The sequence below is a fragment of the Entelurus aequoreus genome, linkage group LG28, assembly GCF_033978785.1.
Source record: "Entelurus aequoreus isolate RoL-2023_Sb linkage group LG28, RoL_Eaeq_v1.1, whole genome shotgun sequence".
NCBI classification, from domain to species: Eukaryota; Metazoa; Chordata; class Actinopteri; order Syngnathiformes; family Syngnathidae; genus Entelurus; species Entelurus aequoreus.
Genome location: NC_084758.1, coordinates 6,379,299 through 6,400,111, shown reverse-complemented (window position 1 = coordinate 6,400,111; position 20,813 = coordinate 6,379,299). Strand labels below are relative to the sequence as shown.

The 20,813-nt window shown below is 43.2% G+C and overlaps 1 protein-coding gene across 1 annotated transcript in view; it reads left to right on the top strand.

Annotated features, from left to right (window-relative positions):
• The first annotated feature begins 737 nt into the window (after window positions 1-737).
• The window catches only part of LOC133645085 (protocadherin-1-like), a 458,959-nt gene continuing 438,883 nt past the window's right edge, over window positions 738-20,813 (top strand). Inside the window, exon 1 of the mRNA XM_062039876.1 lies at window positions 738-844. The gene's annotated coding sequence lies outside the window, so the exon portion shown is untranslated. The remainder of the gene's footprint in view (window positions 845-20,813) is intronic.

The window sequence follows — 20,813 nt, the reverse complement described above, 5'->3', positions numbered from 1 at the left end:
TGACCACTAAATGGTAACACCCGAATAAGTTTTCAACTTGTTTAATCAATTTATGCCAGCCTGGCATCTTTGTTTTTCTACCTGTCAACTGTCAGTTTAGGCTGCTCGCCGGCTCCTCATCACCACTTCAAGATGGCGGCCAAATTTCTCGCGTCACAGCAGCCAATGCTGCGTCTACTTAATAAGATGTCCGTGGCTATGCCGCCCTAAAATTAATTACTTGTAAAAAGTAATGAATTATAGTTACTCGTTACTTTACCAAAAAAGTAATTGGATTACTTTAGTAAATGTAATTATTTTATATGTTACTTCAAAAAACAAAACAAAACTTAAAATATATGGCATAAGCGTGTGAGAGGTGTTTGATATCAAACCACAGTGTGCGGACGCTGTGCTTTTAAAAGGCGGGGCCTGTTGCCTAGTGACGTGTGACGTCATCGCAGGTCCTGACGCAGCTGAGCTTGTTAGCTTTAGCAGTTAGCAGCGGCAGTTCTTTTCAATCTTTCCAGCGGCAATAGCGGCATATAGATAATAATAATTAGCTTGTGCTCGGCTGGGAAAACAAGTTTATATACTTATTATGTCACGCGTTTATGAAGTGTTATGAACTGTGACAGGCATATCCAATAATGATGGGAGTATCAACAACATGGAATGTGGGGATATCGAAGGCATCCGGTGGGGGCGGAAGCGGAAGCGGAAAGTGACGTCACACAGCACCTGGATCACCTGTCAGCCTAATTGTTGTGCTGTGGAGCCACGACATGGAACTAATCCTTTTTGTGGGTTTACCATTGGCTTGTGGAGAACTGGACGACCAGGGACCCTCACCAGGAGGACGTAGGTAAGTAGACTGCGGCTTCCAACGTGTTTGCTGGCCCTACAACTGCTTGTCATGCAGGGCCACGTAGGCAGTTATAGTGGCCCTCAGAGGGCCTCAGTAATATGTTCATGTTGACAACTTGTTTATGTCCACACAACATTTACATCAACTACCTATTTGTCAAAGCTTGTTTATATCAACAAGATGTTCATGTTGACAACTTGTTTATGTCCACACAACATTTACATCAACTACCTATTTGTCAAAGCTTGTTTATATCAACAAGATGTTCATGTTGACAACTTGTTTATGTCCACACAACATTTACATCAACTACCTATTTGTCAAAGCTTGTTTATATCAACAAGATGTTCATGTTGACAACTTGTTTAAGTCCACACACCATTTACATCAACTACCTATTTGTCAAAGCTTGTTTATATCAACAAGATGTTCATGTTGACAACTTGTTTATGTCCACACACCATTTACATCAACTACCTATTTGTCAAAGCTTGTTTATATCAACAAGATGTTCATGTTGACAACTTGTTTATGTCCACACACCATTTACATCAACTACCTATTTGTCAAAGATTGTTTATATCAACAAGATGTTCATGTTGACAACTTGTTTATGTCCACACAACATTTACATCAACTACCTATTTGTCAAAGCTTGTTTATATCAACAAGATGTTCATGTTGACAACTTGTTTAAGTCCACACGCCATTTACATCAACTACCTATTTGTCAAAGCTTGTTTATATCAACAAGATGTTCATGTTGACAACTTGTTTATGTCCACACACCATTTACATCAACTACCTATTTGTCAAAGCTTGTTTATATCAACAAGATGTTCATGTTGACAACTTGTTTGAGTCCACACACCATTTACATCAACTACCTATTTGTCAAAGCTTGTTTATATCAACAAGATGTTCATGTTGACAACTTGTTTATGTCCACACACCATTTACATTAACTACCTATTTGTCAAAGCTTGTTTATATCAACAAGATGTTCATGTTGACAACTTGTTTGTGTCCACACACCATTTACATCAACTACCTGTTTGTCAAAGCTTGTTTATATCAACAAGATGTTCATGTTGACAACTTGTTTGTGTCCACACACCATTTACATCAACTACCTATTTGTCAAAGCTTGTTTATATCAACAAGATGTTCATGTTGACAACTTCTTTATTTCCACACAACACTAATGTCCACAACCTGTTTATGTCGACGACCCACAACATGTCCATGCCGGCAAACCATTTGTCGACTACTCGTTTATTTCGACTACCCGTTTATGTCGACAAATTGCTCATGTTAACAAAACCTTTGTCAAATACTCATTCATGTTGACTACCCATTTATGTTGACAACTTGTTTATGTTGGACAATCTGCTTGTCCATTACCAGTTTAGGTTGGCATCATGTTTATGTTGGCGACGCTTGTTTACATCAACAATATGTTCATGTTGACAACTTGTTTATTTCCAGACAACATTAATGTCCACAACCTGTTTATGTCGACGACCCATCTATGTTGACAACATGTTCATGCTGGCAAACCATTTGTCGACTACTCGTTTATTTCGACTACCCATTTATGTCGACATATTGCTTATGTCAACAAAACATTTGTTGAATACTCATTTATTTTGACTACCCTTTTATGTTGACAACTTGTTTATGTTGACAATCTGCTTGTCCATTACCTGTTTAGGTTGACAACTTGTTTATGTCGATGACTTGTTTGTCGACGCTTGTTTATATCAACAAGATGTTCATGTTGACAACTTGTTTATGTCCACACACCATTTACATCAACTACCTATTTGTCAAAGCTTGTTTATATCAACAAGATGTTCATGTTGACAACTTGTTTATTTCCACACAACATTAATGTCCACAACCTGTTTATGTCGACGACCCACAACATGTTCATGCCGGCAAACCATTTGTCGACTACTCGTTTATTTCGACTACCCATTTATGTCGACATATTGCTTATGTCAACAAAACATTTGTTGAATACTCATTTATTTTGACTACCCTTTTATGTTGACAACTTGTTTATGTTGACAATCTGCTTGTCCATTACCAGTTTAGGTTGGCATCATGTTTATGTTGGTGACGCTTGTTTACATCAACAAGATGTTCATGTTGACAACTTGTTTATTTCCACACAACATTAATGTCCACAACCTGTTTATGTCGACGACCCATCTATGTTGACAACATGTTCATGCTGGCAAACCATTTGTCGACTACTCTTTTTTTTCGACTACCCTTTTATGTCGACACATTGCTTATGTCAACAAAACATTTGTCGAATACTCATTTATGTTGACTACCCTTTTATGTTGACAACTTGTTTATGTTGACAATCTGCTTGTCCATTACCTGTTTAGGTTGACAACTTGTTTATGTCGATGACCTGTTTGTCGACGCTTGTTTATATCAACAAGATGTTCATGTTGACAACTTGTTTATTTCCACACAACACTAATGTCCACAACCTGTTTATGTCGACGACCCACAACATGTTCATGCCGGCAAACCATTTGTCGACTACTCGTTTATTTCGACTACCCGTTTATGTCGACAAATTGCTTATGTCAACAAAACATTTGTGGAATACTCATTTATGTTGACTACCCTTTTATGTTGACAACTTGTTTATGTTGACAATCTGCTTGTCCATTACTTGTTTAGGTTGGCATCATGTTTATGTTGGCGACGCTTGTTTACATCAACAAGATGTTCATGTTGACAACTTGTTTATTTCCAGACAACATTAATGTCCACAACCTGTTTATGTCGACGACCCATCTATGTTGACAACATGTTCATGCCGGCAAACCATTTGTCGACTACTCGTTTATTTCGACTACCCGTTTATGTCGACAAATTGCTTATGTCAACAAAACATTTGTTGAATACTCATTTATGTTGACTACCCTTTTATGTTGACAACTTGTTTATGTTGACAATCTGCTTGTCCATTACTTGTTTAGGTTGACATCATGTTTATGTTGGTGACGCTTGTTTACATCAACAAGATGTTCATGTTGACAACTTGTTTATTTCCAGACAACATTAATGTCCACAACCTGTTTATGTCGACGACCCATCTTTGTTGACAACATGTTCATGCCGGCAAACCATTTGTCGACTACTCGTTTATTCCGACTACCCGTTTATGTCGACACATTGCTCATGTCAACAAAACATTTGTCGAATACTCATTTATGTTGACTACCCTTTCATGTTGACAACTTGTTTATGTTGACAATCTGCTTGTCCATTACCTGTTTAGGTTGACAACTTGTTTATGTCGATGACCTGTTTGTCGACGCTTGTTTATATCAACAAGATGTTCATGTTGACAACTTGTTTATGTCCACACACCATTTACGTCAACTACCTATTTGTCAAAGCTTGTTTATATCAACAAGATGTTCATGTTGACAACTTGTTTATTTCCACACACCATTAATGTCCACAACCTGTTTATGTCGACGACCCACAACATGTTCATGCCGGCAAACCATTTGTCGACTACTCGTTTATTTCGACTACCCATTTATGTCGACATATTGCTTATGTCAACAAAACATTTGTTGAATACTCATTTATGTTGACTACCCATTTATGTTGACAACTTGTTTATGTTGACAATCTGCTTGTCCATTACTTGTTTAGGTTGGCATCATGTTTATGTTGGTGACGCTTGTTTACATCAACAAGATGTTCATGTTGACAACTTGTTTATTTCCAGACAACATTAATGTCCACAACCTGTTTATGTCAACGACCCATCTATGTTGACAACATGTTCATGCCGGCAAACCATTTGTCGACTACTCGTTTATTCCGACACATGTCAACACATTGCTTATGTCAACAAAACTTTTGTGGAATACTCATTTATGTTGACTACCCTTTTATGTTGACAACTTGTTTATGTTGACAATCTGCTTGTCCATTACTTGTTTAGGTTGGCATCTTGTTTATCAGAATCAGAATACCTTTATTGTCATTGCATTGAAACCACAAAATTGTTTGTTGACGACACTTGTTTATATCAACAAGATGTTCATGTCGACAACTTATTTACGTCAACCACCCGTTTATGTCGACGACCCAATTATGTTGACAACTTTTTTTTTTTTAAATAATTTTTTTTTTTTTTTTTAACCACTGTTTAAAAAAAAAAGGCAGCTCGGTCGTTACAATTTTTAAAATAACAATGATTTTAATTTACAGTCCAACACTTAAAAAAAATAAGTAAAAAGATTGTTTATTTTACGTTAAAAAACTGAGCTCTGTCCTTTTACCGTAAAATTAAAAAATCTGTTTATCTGCTTCCTCTCGTTGCCTGTGAGATAATAATCCTCCAGCACTTAACGCCGTGAGCTCATAGATTACTCGGGGGACGTGTGTGTGTGTGTGTGTGTGTGTGTGTGTGTGTGTGTGTGTGTGTGTGTGTGTGTGCTTTCTAGTACTCCAACGGAGAGTCGGAGGGTTGAGAGTTGAATCACTGTCATCACTTTCTCCCAAGCCACGCCCACTTGATGCACTGGTCATGTGTCGGCCTAAAAAGCTTCTCGCCGCTGAGAAGGAAGTGACCATTAGCGGCGGGCCGGACGGCGTTCCCCGACCCCGCGCTTCAGGACCAGCTGGTCCCAGGGGCGCTTAGGATGATTTACATAATCGTCTCTAACGGCCGCTAGAGGGAAGACGTCAGGTACGGCGCCCTGCGTGTGCTATAAGCGGAGGTGAGGCTTGTCGGCTGTGGGCGGAGCCGTGGGCGGGCTCTGTTGGTGCGGCGCCATCTGTCAGATGCACCCCGACATCTCTTTTAATAGCGCCGCCATCACAGCCTGCCAGCGCCTCTAATTGGCACGGGGTGGGAGTTGATGCTAGGAAAATGGCTGCCGCGCTGCTCACCCCGTGACTGCGGCCTGTCAGTTAGACGACGGCGGCGCCGCCCGGCGAGCTGCGGCGAGTGGGCGGCTGAGAGAGAAGCTACCGTGGTCTCACTTTATTGGGCTCACTGCTCCCTCTTCAGCGTGTCACCTTTGTGCTGCTAATAGTTTAGGACTATACTGGGACTATGGTACAGGACTATACTAGGACTGATACAGGACTATACTAGGACTATGATACAGGACTATACAGGGACTATGATACAGGACTATACTGGGACTATGATACAGCACTATACTAGGACTATACAGGGACTATGATACAGGACTATACTGGGACTATGATACAGCACTATACAGGGACTATGATACAGGACTATACTGGGACTATGATACAGCACTATACTAGGACTATGATACAGGACTATACAGGGACTATGATACAGGACTATACTGGGACTATGATACAGCACTATACTAGGACTATGATACAGGACTATACAGGGACTATGATACAGGACTATACTGGGACTATGATACAGCACTATACTAGGACTATGATACAGGACTATACAGGGACTATGATACAGGACTATACTGGGACTATGATATACATTTATACTGGGACTATGATATAGGACTATACTGGGACTATGATATAAGACTATACTGGGACTATGATATAGGACTATAATGGGACTATGATGTAGGACTATAATGGGACTATGATATACAACTATACAGGGACTATGATTTATGTCTATACTGGGACTATGCTATAGTACTATAATGGCACTATGATATAAAACTATACTAGGGGTATGATATAGGACTATAATGGGACTATGATATACAAATATACTGGGACTATGATATACAACTATACTGCTTCTATGATATAGGACTATAATGTGACTATAATATAGGACTATGATGCGACTATGATATAGGATTATACTGGGACTAGGGTATAAGACCATACTGGGACAATGATATAAGGCTATAATGGGACTATGATATATATATAACTATACAGGGACTATGATATATGACTATACTGGGACTATAATAAACGACTATAATGGAACTATGATATACAACTATACTGGGGCTATGATATAGGACTATAATGGGACTATGATAGAGGACTATAATGGGACTATGATAGAGGACTATAATGGGACTATGATATACAACTATAATGGGACTATGATATACAACCATACTGGGACTATGATATATGACTATAATGGGACTATGATATACAACCATACTGGGACTATGATATATGACCATAATGGGGCTATGATAAAGGACTATACTGGGACTGTGATAAAGGACTATACTGGGACTATGGTATAGGACTATACTGGGACTATGTTATAGGACTATACTGGGACTATGATAAAGGACTATACTGGGACTATGGTATATAATCTATGCTGGGACTATAATACAGGACTATATTGGGACTATGGTACAGGACAATACAGGGACTATGATATATGACTATACTGGGACTTTGATATAGGACTATACTGGAAATATGGTATACAACTATACTTGATTATTGGTACTATATTCTATTACTATAGTGTACTTTCTCAGGTACTAGTTTGGTACCTTAGCCTATTACTCTACTGAGCTTTCTCAGGATCTAGTTTGGTACTATAGTCTATTACTATACTGTTCTTTCTCAGGATCTAGTTTGGTACTATAGTCTATTACTATACTGTTCTTTCTCAGGATCTAGTTTGGTATTATAGACGATTACTCTACTGTACTTTCTCAGGATCTAGTTTGGTACTATAGTCTATTACTCTACTGTGCTTTCTCAGGGACTAGTTTGGTACTTTAGTCTATTACTCTACTGTTCTTACTGAGGGTCTAGTTGGGTATTTATAGTCTATTACTATACTGTCCTTTCTCAGGGCCTATTTTTGGTACTATAGTTTATACATTACTGCATCTAGTTGTATCTACTTATCTTTTGTCGGTTTGCCTATTTTTGTTCTTAGGTCTTGTGTTCCTTGTGTTTTCAAGCTCTGACTTCTCCTTGGCGCTTAGTTAATTAGGAATAAAATACAAATATAATATTTAAAATACTTACATTGTTACTATGAAAGCAGCAGTTGATGACATCATTAGTGTGGGGTGCTGGGGGGCGTGTCTATTCAGTTTGTAATCAATCCAATCAAATTACAAACAGGAAGTGGCGGGCTGGGTTCTCGCCGCGGGGCCGCATTGCACGCCACTTCCTGTTAGTACACGCTTTCGTGCGCACGCTCCAGAGATCATCGCGTCGCCTTCGGGCGCTTCTGACATCCCGCCGTGCGGAGACGAGAGCGCCGTCGTCATGCCGACCGTCCCGTTGTCAGTCCTTTCCCCCTCGTCCTGTTACGACAAAGAAACCCCGAGACTTGCAGAGGGGCTCCAAGCAGTTTAAGCAGGGCAGACGCGGGGAGGGGAGGGAGCGCGGCCGCCTTTGCCGAGAGCCAGGTGTTAACCCCCCCCCCCACCCCCCCCCCCCCCCCGCCGCACAGCACCCTCAAACTTTGAGGGAACAAAGTTTGGGCGCCGCAGTGAAGAGGAGGAGGAAGCTGAAGTCTCGGCGTTCCACACCGCAGAACTTTTTCCTCCCTTCGGCGGTTTGGCCGGCCACAACGGGGCCCCGGGGAGCGAGGGGGACCTTATCTCCGGGACACACATGTGCCCCCCCCCCCCCCCCCCCCCAGGGAAATCAGCCCGCCTCCACCTTGAGCAGTGCTCTCAGGTGATGAGCGCTTTGTGTGCCGGCCGCCAATCAGTGGAGCACAGCCAGGAGTCAGCACTTCCACTTCAGGCTCTTATTGTGAAGGGCTGTCTGCCAGCGGAGTTGTTCAAGACCTTCGCCTCTGGACACCACTTCCTGTGGCTGCTGGGGTCAGAGGTCATGTTGTGGCTCTTCTTTACCAGTCTTTGGCTAACTCACGTACTTATGCTGTACTTGTACTGTACTGTACTTGTACTGTACTTGTACTGTACTTGTACTGTACTGATACTGTACTTGTACTGTACTGTACTTTTACTGTACTGATACTGTACTTATGCTGTACTTGTACTGTACTGATACTGTACTTATGCTGTACTTGTACTGTACTTTTACTGTACTGATACTGTACTTATGCTGTACTTGTACTGTACTGTACTTGTACTGTACTTGTACTGTACTGATACTGTACTTGTACTGTACTTGTACTGTACTGATACTGTACTTGTACTGTACTGATACTGTAATTATGCTGTACTTGTGCTGTACTTGTACTGTACTGATACTGTACTTATGCTGTACTCGTACTGTACTTGTACTGTACTGATACTGTACTTATGTTATACTTGTACTGTACTGTACTTGTACTGTACTTATACTGTACTTGTGCTGTACTTGTACTGTACTTGTACTGTACTGACACTGTACTGTACTTGTACAGTACTGATACTGTACTTATACTGTACTGATACTGTACTTATGCTGTACTTGTACTGTACTTGTACTGTACTTGTACTGTACTGATACTGTACTTATACTGTACTGATACTGTACTTATGCTGTACTTGTACTGTACTGATACTGTGCTTATGCTGTACTTGTACTGTACTTGTACTGTACTGATACTGTACTTATGGTGTACTTGTACTGTACTGTACTTGTACTGTACTTATACTGTACTTATGCTGTACTTGTACTGTACTTGTACTGTACTGATACTGTACTGTACTTGTACTGTACTGATACTGTACTTATACTGTACTGATACTGTACTTATGCTGTACTTGTACTGTACCGATACTGTACTTATAATGTACTTATACTGTGCTTATACTGTACTGATACTGTACAGATACTGTACTTATGTTGTACTTGTACTGTGATTATACTGTACTGATACTGTACTAATGCTGTACTTGTACTGTACTGATACTGTACTTATACTGTACTGATGCTGTACTTATGCTGTACTTGTACTCCACTGATACTGTACTGATGCTGTACTTGTACTGTACCGATACTGTATGCTGTTCTTGTACTGTACTGATACTGTGCTTATACTGCACTGATACTGTACTGATACTGTACTTATGATGTACTGATACTGTGCTTACACTGCACTTATACTGTACTTATGCTGTACTTGTACTGTACTGGTACTGTGCTTATACGGCACTGATACTGTACTTATGCTGTACTTGTACTGATACTGTGCTTATACTGCACTGATACTGTACTGATACTGTACTTATGATGTACTTGTACTGTACTGATACTGCACTTGTACTGTACTAATACTGTACTGATACTGTACTTATGCTGTACTTGTACTGTGCTTATACTGCACTGATACTGTACTTATGATGTACTTGTACTGTACTGATACTGTGCTTTTACTGTACTAATGCTGTACTTATGATATATTTGTACTGTACTGATACTGATCTGATACTGTACTTATACTGTGCATATACTGTACTGATACTGTACTTATGATATACTTGTACTATACTGATACTGTGCTTGTACTGTACTAATACTGTACTGATACTGTACTTATGATATACTTGTACTATACTGATACTGTGCTTGTACTGTACTAATACTGTACTGATACTGTACTTATGCTGTGCTTGTACTGTACTGATACTATACTTATACTTTACTGATACTGTACTTATACTGTACTGACCATATTTATATTGTACGTATACTGTGCTGATACTGTACTTATACTGTACTGACACTACTTATATTGTACGTATACTGTGCTTATACTGTACTTATACTGGGCTGATACTGTACAAATACTGTATTTATACTGTACTTAACTTGTGTTTATATTGTACTTATACTGTATTAATACTTTACTAATACTGTACTTTACTTACATCATCTATATAAAACCTTGATGGAGGTTTTCGCATGTTCTCAGAGCGCTTTATTAGCTCCATTGTTAGCCGACTCTCATTAACAGTTTATTTACGATTTAGAATGCGTAAAAAATGAAAAACGTCTCACCTGTTTGTCACCTTTCCTTATTTTTCTGCATTTATTTCCCCGGTCAGCGCTCCTTTTTTTTTGGTTCCGTTTCCTGTTTGCCTCCCACCTGTTTCCTGATTGGCTGGCGCACACCTGGTGGTCGCTGCCAATCAGACTTTTATAAATACTCGTAGGCAAGTCATCCAGCTGCTGTTCAATTATAAAATGATATTGCTGAATAGACAATATGTCTATGTTCTGCTCCCAAGTTTAGTAGCCGGAATCCTCTGCTCCCAAGTTTAGTAGCCGGAATCCTCTGCTCCCAAGTTTAGTAGCCGGAATCCTCTGCTCCCAAGTTTAATAGCCGGAATCCTCTGCTCCCAAGTTTAGTAGCCGGAATCCTCTGCTCCCAAGTTTAGTAGCCGGAATCCTCTGCTCCCAAGTTTAATAGCCGGAATCCTCTGCTCCCAAGTTTAGTAGCCGGAATCCTCTGCTCCCAAGTTTAGTACCCGGAATCCTCTGCTCCCAAGTTTAGTACCCGGAATCCTCTGCTCCCAAGTTTAGTAGCCGGAATCCTCTGCTCCCAAGTTTAGTACCCGGAATCCTCTGCTCCCAAGTTTAGTAGCCGGAATCCTCTGCTCCCAAGTTTAGTAGCCGGAATCCTCTGCTCCCAAGTTTAATAGCCGGAATCCTCTGCTCCCAAGTTTAGTAGCCGGAATCCTCTGCTCCCAAGTTTAGTAGCCGGAATCCTCTGCTCCCAAGTTTAGTAGCCGGAATCCTCTGCTCCCAAGTTTAGTACCCGGAATCCTCTGCTCCCAAGTTTAGTAGCCGGAATCCTCTGCTCCCAAGTTTAGTAGCCGGAATCCTCTGCTCCCAAGTTTAGTAGCCGAAATCCTCTGCTCCCAAGTTTAGTAGCCGGAATCCTCTGCTCCCAAGTTTAGTAGCCGGAATCCTCTGCTCCCAAGTTTAGTAGCCGGAATCCTCTGCTCCCAAGTTTAGTAGCCGGAATCCTCTGCTCCCAAGTTTAGTAGCCGGAATCCTGTGCTCCCAAGTTTAGTAGCCGGAATCCTCTGCTCCCAAGTTTAGTAGCCGGAATCCTCTGTTCCCAAGTTTAGTAGCCGGAATCCTCTGCTCCCAAGTTTAATAGCCGGAATCCTCTGCTCCCAAGTTTAGTAGCCGGAATCCTCTGCTCCCAAGTTTAGTAGCCGGAATCCTCTGCTCCCAAGTTTAGTAGCCGGAATCCTCTGCTCCCAAGTTTAGTAGCCGGAATCCTCTGCTCCCAAGTTTAGTAGCCGAAATCCTCTGCTCCCAAGTTTAGTAGCCGGAATCCTCTGCTCCCAAGTTTAGTAGCCGGAATCCTGTGCTCCCAAGTTTAGTAGCCGGAATCCTGTGCTCCCAAGTTTAGTAGCCGGAATCCTCTGCTCCCAAGTTTAGTACCCGGAATCCTCTGCTCCCAAGTTTAGTACCCGGAATCCTCTGCTCCCAAGTTTAGTAGCCGGAATCCTCTGCTCCCAAGTTTAGTAGCCGGAATCCTCTGCTCCCAAGTTTAGTAGCCGGAATCCTCTGCTCCCAAGTTTAGTAGCCGGAATCCTCTGCTCCCAAGTTTAGTACCCGGAATCCTCTGCTCCCAAGTTTAGTAGCCGGAATCCTCTGCTCCCAAGTTTAGTAGCCGGAATCCTCTGCTCCCAAGTTTAGTAGCCGGAATCCTCTGCTCCCAAGTTTAGTAGCCGGAATCCTCTGCTCCCAAGTTTAGTAGCCGGAATCCTCTGCTCCCAAGTTTAGTAGCCGGAATCCTCTGCTCCCAAGTTTAGTAGCCGGAATCCTCTGCTCCCAAGTTTAGTAGCCGGAATCCTCTGCTCTCAAGTTTAGTAGCCGGAATCCTCTGCTCCCAAGTTTAGTAGCCGGAATCCTCTGCTCCCAAGTTTAGTAGCCGGAATCCTCTGCTCCCAAGTTTAGTAGCCGGAATCCTCTGCTCCCAAGTTTAGTAGCCGGAATCCTGTGCTCCCAAGTTTAGTAGCCGGAATCCTCTGCTCCCAAGTTTAGTAGCCGGAATCCTCTGCTCCCAAGTTTAATAGCCGGAATCCTCTGCTCCCAAGTTTAGTACCCGGAATCCTCTGCTCCCAAGTTTAGTACCCGGAATCCTCTGCTCCCAAGTTTAGTAGCCGGAATCCTCTGCTCCCAAGTTTAGTAGCCGGAATCCTCTGCTCCCAAGTTTAGTAGCCGGAATCCTCTGCTCCCAAGTTTAGTAGCCGGAATCCTCTGCTCCCAAGTTTAGTAGCCGGAATCCTCTGTTCCCAAGTTTAGTAGCCGGAATCCTCTGCTCCCAAGTTTAGTAGCCGGAATCCTCTGCTCCCAAGTTTAGTAGCCGGAATCCTCTGCTCCCAAGTTTAGTAGCCGGAATCCTCTGCTCCCAAGTTTAGTAGCCGGAATCCTCTGCTCCCAAGTTTAGTAGCCGGAATCCTCTGCTCCCAAGTTTAGTACCCGGAATCCTCTGCTCCCAAGTTTAGTACCCGGAATCCTCTGCTCCCAAGTTTAGTACCCGGAATCCTCTGCTCCCAAGTTTAGTAGCCGGAATCCTCTGCTCCCAAGTTTAGTAGCCGGAATCCTCTGCTCCCAAGTTTAGTAGCCGGAATCCTCTGCTCCCAAGTTTAGTAGCCGGAATCCTCTGCTCCCAAGTTTAGTAGCCGGAATCCTCTGCTCCCAAGTTTAGTAGCCGGAATCCTCTGCTCCCAAGTTTAGTAGCCGGAATCCTCTGCTCCCAAGTTTAGTAGCCGGAATCCTCTGCTCCCAAGTTTAGTAGCCGAAATCCTCTGCTCCCAAGTTTAGTAGCCGGAATCCTCTGCTCCCAAGTTTAGTAGCCGGAATCCTGTGCTCCCAAGTTTAGTAGCCGGAATCCTCTGCTCCCAAGTTTAGTAGCCGGAATCCTCTGCTCCCAAGTTTAATAGCCGGAATCCTCTGCTCCCAAGTTTAGTACCCGGAATCCTCTGCTCCCAAGTTTAGTACCCGGAATCCTCTGCTCCCAAGTTTAGTAGCCGGAATCCTCTGCTCCCAAGTTTAGTAGCCGGAATCCTCTGCTCCCAAGTTTAGTAGCCGGAATCCTCTGCTCCCAAGTTTAGTAGCCGGAATCCTCTGCTCCCAAGTTTAGTAGCCGGAATCCTCTGTTCCCAAGTTTAGTAGCCGGAATCCTCTGCTCCCAAGTTTAGTAGCCGGAATCCTCTGCTCCCAAGTTTAGTAGCCGGAATCCTCTGCTCCCAAGTTTAGTAGCCGGAATCCTCTGCTCCCAAGTTTAGTAGCCGGAATCCTCTGCTCCCAAGTTTAGTAGCCGGAATCCTCTGCTCCCAAGTTTAGTACCCGGAATCCTCTGCTCCCAAGTTTAGTACCCGGAATCCTCTGCTCCCAAGTTTAGTACCCGGAATCCTCTGCTCCCAAGTTTAGTAGCCGGAATCCTCTGCTCCCAAGTTTAGTAGCCGGAATCCTCTGCTCCCAAGTTTAGTAGCCGGAATCCTCTGCTCCCAAGTTTAGTAGCCGGAATCCTCTGCTCCCAAGTTTAGTAGCCGGAATCCTCTGCTCCCAAGTTTAGTAGCCGGAATCCTCTGCTCCCAAGTTTAGTAGCCGGGCTTTGTTTTGCACGTGTTTTAGTACACGCTAACCTCAGTGTACTTATGGCAGTATTCCAATTGAGTGTCAGTCCTCGGCTGCACTCCAATGTTTGTTTGCTCGCGTGATCCGATCTCGCGGGTCACGGTGCCGGTTAGAAGGTCCGTGAGCCGGAGGGGAGGCCGTCGCCACGGTAACGGAGCATCATAACAAAGCGGGGCTCATGAATTATTGAAGGTCGCTGCTTTATTGGAGCCGTTCAAATAAAAAAAAGCAGGACAAACATCAATTATGCAGCAGTGCCTGTATTGTTCCTCGCGTTTAATTGGACTTTGGACTCGTGGTCTGGGAGATGAGCGGGCGGCAGGAGGGAGAGCGCCCTGCTTGTGCAAACTACTGGGGGGGGGGCAGTATTGATACTGGGGGCTATTGATCGCCATTCTAGTCGAGCCATCCGCTGGGACACACACACACTCAAGACAGGAAGTGTTTCTCGCTGAAGACGTCCACTCAGTCAACACACTGGCTCGCAGGAGTCATGGCTCGCGGTGCCGAGGAGAAGCCCGACCTTGAAAACCGCCCCCCGTCCGTGGCGAAAATCTCCCGTCAGGTAAACGACACAAGTGGATCAGATGAAAGTGAGACGTGTTCAGGAAGTAGGAGGACGATAAAACCCGACCGACGCCGCGGGAGGGGGCGGGCACATGCAAACTCCGCCCTGCTAGCCACTGATGCGCCGCCGGGTTCTAAGAACAAAGTCAGAATGGCCACTTCGTCCAACTCCTCCCGGGGGATCCCGAGGCGTTCCCAGGCCAGCCGGGAGACACAGTCTTCCCAACGTGTCCTGGGTCTTCCCCGTGGCCTCCTGCCGGTCGGACGTGCCCTAAACACCTCCCTAGGGAGGCGTTCAGGTGGCATCTTGACCAGATGCCCGAACCACCTCATCTGGCTCCTCTCCATGTGGAGGAGTAGCGGCTTTACTTTGAGCTCCTCCCGGATGGCAGAGCTTCTCACCCTATCTCTAAGGGAGAGCCCCAAACTCATTTGGGCCGCTTGTACCCGTGATCTTGTCCTTTCGGTCATGACCATAGGTGAGGATGGGAACGTAGATGGACCGGTAAATTGAGAGCTTTGCCTTCCGGCTCAGCTCCTTCTTCACCACAACGGATCGATACAGCGTCCGCATTACTGAAAACTCCGCACTGATCCGCCTGTCGATCTCACGATCCACTCTTCCCTCACTCGTGAATAAGACTCCGAGGTACTTGAACTCCTCCACTTGGGGAAGAGTCTCCTACCCCAACCCGGAGATGGCACTCCACCCTTTTCCAGGCGAGAACCGTGGACTCGGTCTTGGAGGTGCTGATTCTCATCCCAGTCGCTTCACACTCGGCTGCGAACCGATCCAGTGAGAGCTGAAGATCCTGGCCGGATGAAGCCATCAGGACCACATCATCTGCAAATAGCAGAGACCTAATCCTGCAGCCACCAAACCAGATCCCCTCAACGCCTTGACTGCGCCTAGAAATTCTGTCCATAAAAATTATGAACAGAATCTGTGTCAAAGGGCAGCCTTGGCGGAGTCCAACCCTCACGGGAAACGGGTCCGACTTACTGCCGGCAATGCGGACCAAGCTCTGACACTGATCATACAGGGAGCGGACCGCCACAATCAGACAGTCCGATACCCCATACTCTCTGAGCACTCCCCACAGGACTTCTCAAGGGACACGGTTGAATGCCTTCTCCAAGTCCACAAGGCACATGTAGACTGGTTGGGCAAACTCCCATGCACCCTCAAGGACCCTGCCGAGAGTATAGAGCTGGTCCACAGTTCCACGACCAGGACGAAAACCACACTGTTTCTCCTGAATCCGAGGTCCGACTATCCGGCGTAGCCTCCTCTCCAGTACACCTTACCGGGAAGGCTGAGGAGTGTGATCCCACGATAGTTCGAACACACCAATAAGCTTTGGGCTTATTAGATCCTAATTAGAATAAAAACTAAGAGTCATATTTTGATATGATGTACTTAGTCCATAAGTACACAAACGTGTACTTCCTGTTTAGTGACATGCTAATTCTTATTTTTACCCTTTTTTATTTTTCCAAATTCCATTGTATGTTATACTCTTCTGACACCACCAGATGGCAGTATAAGTGTCCACATAAGTGGCCATAAGACCCCAATTCAGTAGTGTTCACAATTTTGGAAATAAGAGCTAAAAGGCATGTGGCCACTAAGCCTTTAGAGGGAGAACTTTTTCTTTAATCTCCAATAAAGTTCACCAAGTGGATTTTTCAGATTCCCCATCGTGGATTTCTTTCACGATGTGACTGTTCGAAACAAAGAACTACAACTCCCTCACGACTAGGGAAAGAATGTCCGCCCTGTCTTTCTTCACAAAGTCTGATAGACCGCTCCAAAGGAGGGTTGGCTGGTCCATGTCCCGTCTGACTCCACTTTCCATGGAGACGGCTCCCCTGCTGGCTTATCTCGATGAGTCCTGCCTCTCTATTGTGTGTCCCTAAATGTGTAAAACGGACCATCTGTACTATAATACATCGAGCATGCGGAAATATGATGGAAATATCGAAATATTGTTTCATGTGTATGCTAGCAATATGTGTAGTTAGCATTAAAAATATTCAAGGGGAAAAACTAAAATAGGAAAAACATCTTCAGAAAGTCTAAAAACAAAAATAACAGCAATATTAACGTTGTCTTTGAAGATGGAATGTTAGGTTTTTCGGTTAGCGCCTGTGTGGTTTAAAGCTGAACTCATAACCCCGCCCCCTCATATTGAGTTATTGATCAGTGTACCTAATGCATTGTCCTGTAGTATGTAAACACAAAAGACAATACATGTATAATCAGCGGTATTCAAAATAACAATGTCATATAGAAGGAGGCAACATCACACAGTAAACAACACACGACATGCCAGTACTGTACTGGCGCAAATACACGATAATACTTTGAGGGTAGTGATGAACCACAAATCAAGCAATCCCACATTACTTCGTTAGTGGACAAGGAGACTACAGCTCTTTATAACCGTCTCTTTGTTGATTCGTGCTAACACAATCCAGTTTCAACAGAGCTAAGGCAGGAGCTTAGAAACACAGCTGAGCTAACGCTGCTCTGTCCGGGCGTTGTCGTCACTTAGCAACAGTTGAAGTTAAAGTACCAATGATTGTCACACACACACACACTAGGTGTGGCAAAATTATTCTCTGCATTTGACCCATCCCCTTGATCACCCCCTGGGAGGTGAGGGGAGCAGTGAGCAGCAGCGGTGGCCGCGCCCGAGAATAATTTTTGGTGATCCAACCCCCAATTCCAACCCTTGATGCTGAGTGCCAAGCAGTGAGGTAATGGTAGGCACCACCTTTTGAAGGCACACATGCACACCGCTCTCATGAAACATCCCAACCGCATACGCCAGATATTTGAAGCTTTTTTTAATTTATTTTTAAAGTAATGCATAATTATTTATTCGAGTAATTACTTACGTTTGTTAACGAGTGATTCAATTATTATTTGTTTGCAAAATAACACGTTTTTTAACACTGATATTAAAGGCCTACTGAAATGAATTTTTTAAATTTAAACGGGGATAGCAGATCTATTCTATGTGTCATACTTGATCATTTCGCGATATTGCCATATTTTTGCTGAAAGGATTTAGTATAGAACAACGACGATAAAGATTGCAACTTTTGGTATCTGATAAAAAAAAGGCTTGCACCTACCGGAAGTAGCGTGACGTAGTCAGTTGAACATATACGCAAAGTTCCCTATTGTTTACAATGATGGCCGCATGAAGTGAGAGAGATTCGGACCGAGAAAGCGACAATTTCCCCATTAATTTGAGCGAGGATGAAAGATTTGTGGATGAGTAAAGTGCAAGTGAAGGACTAGTGGGGAGTTGAAGCTATTCAGATAGGGAAGATGCTGTGAGAGCCGGGGGTGACCTGATATTCAGCTGGGAATGACTACAACAGTAAATAAACACAAGACATATATATACTCTATTAGCCACAACACAACCAGGCTTATATTTAATATGCCACAAATTAATCCTGCATAAAAACACCTGCGTGTTTGTTATGCTAGCTCCTAGCTCCTATGCTAGCTCCTAGCTCCATGGAACACGCCAATACAATTCAAACACCTGATCAACACACACAATCACTCAGCCCAAAAGACCGTTCACCTAACCCACGGTTCATAAAGCTCATATATTTTTAAAAAGTTACGTACGTGACGCGCACATACGGTCAAGCTATCAAATGTTTAGCAGCCAAGGCTGCATACTCACGGTACCTGGTATTCAGCTGGGGATGACTAAAACAGTAAATAAACACAAGACATATATTTACTCTATTAGCCACAACACAACCAGGCTTATATTTAATATGCCACAAATTAATCCTGCATAAAAACACCTGCGTGTTTGTTATGCTAGCTCCTAGCTCCTATGCTAGCTCCTAGCTCCATAGAACACGCCAATACAATTCAAACACCTGATCAACACACACAATCACTCAGCCCAAAAGACCGTTCACCTAACCCAAGGTTCATAAAGCTTATATATTTTAAAAAAGTTACGTACATACGCAAAAAAAAGTTGCACACATACGGTCAAGCGATCAAATGTTTAGAAGCCAAAGCTGCATACTCACAGAAGCACGTCTGCGTCTTTGTCATCCAAATCAAAGTAATCCTGGTAAGAGTCTGTGTTGTCCCAGTTCTCTACAGGCGTCTGTGTATCGAAGTCAAAAGTCCTCCTGGTTAGAGTCTCTGTTATCCGAGTTCTTCCATCTTGACTGCATCTTTCGGGAATGTAAACAAAGAAGCGCCGGCTGTGTACTGTTGTTGCTGACTACGTTCGAAAAATACGTCCATTTCGCACCGACAACTTTCTTCTTTGCTTGCTCAGCTTCCTTCTCCATAATGCAATGAACATGATTGCAACAGATTCACCAACACAGATGTCCAGAATACTGTGGAATTATGAAATGAAAACAGAGCTTTTTCGTATTGGCTTCAAAATGTGGAAGGCATACCCGTGTTCGCCGGTCTACGTCACGCGCATACGTCATCCTCAGAGGCGTTTCGAACCGGAAGTTTAGCGGCAAATTTTAAATGTCACTTTATAAGTTAACCCGGCCGTATTGGCATGTGTTATAATGTTAAGATTTCATCATTGATATATAAACTATCAGACTGCGTGGTCGGTAGTTGTGGCTTTCAGTAGGCCTTTAAGAGCGACATTCATTCCAGAAGAATAAATACTTGACGCACACACACAAGCGCGCACACACACACACACACACACACGCACACACACACGCGCACACACACACGCACAAGTAGCGCGATGGAAGAAAAGCTCGCCGTGGGCCGCAGTTGGCTGGAAGCGTGAGTGCGTCACATGCTTGTTCATCTGGCACAAATCAATAGGGCACGGCCAAACTTGATGATATTAAAACATAACAACATTAGGTGTGGGCGGGAGCGCTCTATGTGCCCCCCGCCCGCCCCTCCCCCTCCCACTCCCACTCGCATGGCTGCCGGATCACATTTCACGACCTTTGCCATCCGCCGGGATGCGTCTTTGCTTTTTGAGAGCAGATAAGCCGGGATGATCCGCAACAATAAAGATATAAATATATATGCCGACACTCTCCCTCTAATCTCTGCAATTTGCCAAGGCTGATGGAAGGTTCATGAGCGGTAAGCATAACTCGGATTATTAGGGCATGTTGACCACACGACACACACAGGAAACTCTCAGCAGAGGTAATATTACATTTGACACTGGAAATATGTCATTTAACACTGATATTACAACATTTGTATCACATGTATCGTCCTCTTTTACCATTTACAGTATATATATGTATGTATATATATATGGTAAAAGAGGACAATGTTTTATTGATTAATATATATGTATATATATATATATATATATATATATATATATATATATATATATATATATATATATATATATATATATATATATATATACACTACCGTTCAAAAGTTTGGGGTCACATTGAAATGTCCTTATTTTCAATGAAGATAACTTTAAACTAGTCTTAACTTTAAAGAAATACACTCTATACATTGCTAATGTGGTAAATGACTATTCTAGCTGCAAATGTCTGGTTTTTGGTGCAATATCTACATAGGTGTATAGAGGCCCATTTCCAGCAACTATCACTCCAGTGTTCTAATGGTACAATGTGTTTGCTCATTGGCTCAGAAGGCTAATTGATGATTAGAAAAGCCTTGTGCAATCATGTTCACACATCTGAAAACAGTTTAGCTCGTTACAGAAGCTACAAAACTGACTTTCCTTTGAGCAGATTGAGTTTCTGGAGCATCACATTTGTGGGGTCAATTAAACGCTCAAAATGG